The sequence below is a fragment of the Orycteropus afer genome, unplaced genomic scaffold (assembly GCF_000298275.1).
Source record: "Orycteropus afer afer isolate SDZICR_OR568_19922 unplaced genomic scaffold, OryAfe1.0 scaffold00128, whole genome shotgun sequence".
NCBI lineage: Eukaryota > Metazoa > Chordata > Mammalia > Tubulidentata > Orycteropodidae > Orycteropus > Orycteropus afer.
In genome coordinates, this window is record NW_006921715.1 from 7,578,643 (window position 1) to 7,581,727 (window position 3,085).

Below are 3,085 nucleotides of genomic sequence, written 5' to 3' on the forward strand. Positions count from 1 at the left end.
GGACGGGTGGGGGCTGCGAATGACGTGCAGGGGCTGGAACTGAATCCAGACCTCCGTCATGGAAGACAATATGCCAGCGACCCGCCGCCGCCATTAGTGGCGCCAGGTGCGTTGCACCGCTACCTGATGAGGCCGGTTCTGGGCCGCCAGCTCGCCTCAGAGTGAAGGAAGGCGGCTAGGAGAGCACCTGCCCACAGGGAGGGGTGGCACCGAGGTCAGAAATCCAGGCTGGGAAGTTGATGCCCTGGGGTCCCGGATGAGGAGGGGGCACAGAGAGGAGGGGGGCTGTGATGTGTAGGAGACCAGCAGAGGTTGCCCATGCAGGGATGGCATGGGCAGGGCCCGAGAGTGGAAGGAGGGAGGGACGGCCAGCTGTGTGCTTCTCCGGCTCGGTGACCTCAGCGGGTCATGGGTCGTGTTGCCCGACACATGCAGGGCCCCTCCAGTCGATATTTGCAGGATAAGCAATGGAAGCCTGGGCCCCTCATTAAGACCTTCGCTGAGACAGGCTCTGCTGATGCATTAATTAATAGAACTAATGTCTCTCCTGCTTCCCTTTAAGACTCAGTCAGCTGGCATCCAATTCCCAGTGTGATGAAGTCCTGGTGTCTATCCTTCTAGAAGAAACAGCCAAGTCAATGTTGTGAGAAAAGGTTATGTGAGCTGCTGTATGGAAATGAGTTCACTCTGTAAATGTTCACCCAAATCACAATAAGAAAAAAGTTTTAAATGACAAAAAAAAAAAAAAAGAAAGAAGAAGAAGAAAAGAAACAGCCAAATGGTTGGGAATCACCCCTCGTGGCCCTTGTAGAGGAAGAAGAGCGCGCGCCAGGCATGCACAGCGGCCAGCAGCAGGGAAGTTGATGCAAAAATAAGAAAAGAAAATTTGGGTTGTTTTATTGCCAAAGTATATTTCCCACTCACACCCCAGCCCATCATCTGGGGCACCTTCTGCCTTAACACCCCACCCCCATCACCAGGGCCACCTTCACCCTCACACCACAGCCCATCACACCACCACGACAACCAATTTTTAACTTTTTATTTCATTGTCATAAAACTATACCAGCACATGCACAATCTCAGCAGTGTTCCCAGGCCCAGCCCAGTGCAGCCCAGTGGCCTTGGTTACGTTCTTTAAGTCACGCACGCACTCTCACTATCCTTTTCCAAATCATCCCACCGTCATTAACTTAAACTCAGTGGAGGGTCAACCCTTCTGACAGCCACTCCATCCACTCCAGACCTTCTGCTAAGCGCACACACTCACACACAACACTTACTAGAATATGCCCTCCTCTAGAGACTTCCTGCAGGTTGGTTCACAACATACTGTGGACACTATTCCCCACCTGCATCTGCTGTAATCTTAGAAACTGCATGACACTCCCTGATCACAAAGGTCCTATGACTGGCATAATCAATCTTTTGATGGGTGCTGCTCTTTTGATGGGTGCCTCCAAAAGTCAAACTCACTGCTGTCAAGTCAATTCTGACTCATAAAGGCCCTCACTGGGTTTCCAAGCCTGCGAATCTTTACCAAAGCAGACTGCTCAACCTTTGTTCCACGGAGCAGCTGGTGAGTTCGAACCACCGACCTTCTGGTTAGCAGCCAAATGCCTTAACTGCTACACCACCAGAGCTCCTTTTGATGGGTGCTTCATGTCTTCCCATTTGGCTGTTTCAAATATGACTGAGAGAGCATCCTTGTGGATACATGTTTGTGCATTTGTGCAGATATTTCTTTTTTTAATTTTTATTGTGATTTGTGTGAAAATTTACAGAGTAAATTCCTTTTCCATACAGAAGTTGATACATATTTTGTGTTATGACATTGACTGCAATTCCCCACAACAGCTCTCTTCCCACTTCCTCCCTGTAGTTACTTCTTCCATGTCCTTCCCTCCCACGTACTCCCACTCCCTGAGCTGTCTCTCTGTGCAAACACTCTCCTTCTGTTCTTCCCCAATTGACTGCTCCAAGGAGTGTATCCACTTGATGTAAATGTTCATCCCATGTGCCTGTCTATTGTTTGGCCAGAAGCCACAGGAGTGAGTTCAGTTCCAGACCTGAAGGATAACCAGGGGCCATAGCCTTGGGGGTTTCACCAGGCTCTATCAGACCAGTAAACCGAGTCTTTTTTTATGATTTTGAGTTTTGTTCCACATGTTCTCACACTCTATCCAGGATCTCCTGCACTGATCCCTTTTCAAGAAGTTGACAGTAGCAGCTGGGTACCATCTAGTTCTTCTGATCTCATGGGTCATATGGGCTGAGGATTGCATGATGTACCAGTTGCTTAGACTAATTTTTTTCATATGTCTTTGGTTTTCTTCATTCTTCTTTTCTCTGAATGAGGAGAGACCCATTATTGCATGTAGATGGCTACTTGCAAGCTTTTAAGATCCCAGTCACTACTCACCAAAGTAGGATTAGAACAGTGTTTTGTGTAGTATGTTATGTCATTTGAGCTTGATTCCCCTGCAACCATGGTTCCAAGCCCACAGATGCAACTACTCACTCCTTCCAGGTAGCTGGCTGTAGCCAAGAAGTGACTACAGCCTTGTCCCTTGTCAGCTCTACTATATACCTAGGAATTCTTACAGAACATACCAATACACTTGTAGAAACATTGTCTGCTAACCCTATTCATACATGGTCATCGGTACATTCCCCCCTGCTCAGACATACCTGATCATTCAGCCTGTCCACCCATCTATCCACCTGTAGATCAATGTTTGCCATCAATGACAACACAGTACTGTATGTGCAAAAGGGTTCATCTTTGTTGTCTGTACCTCCCATGTATCTCTCTATGTCTTCCTCTTCCTCAGGGTTACCAGGTTGATCATGCACTTTTGATACATTGCCCTTCCCTTCATCCAAATCAATACTCTCCTCTCCTATCTAGCATGTTCCTTCCCCTCCCCTTCCACCCCTTGTAACCAACAAAGAAAATTTCCTTCCGTATATAAACCTTTCCTTGACTTTTTACAATAATGGACTAATACAATATTTGCCCTTCTGTGATTGACTTATTTCACTCAGCATAATGTCCTCCAAGTTCATCCACATTATGTGGTGT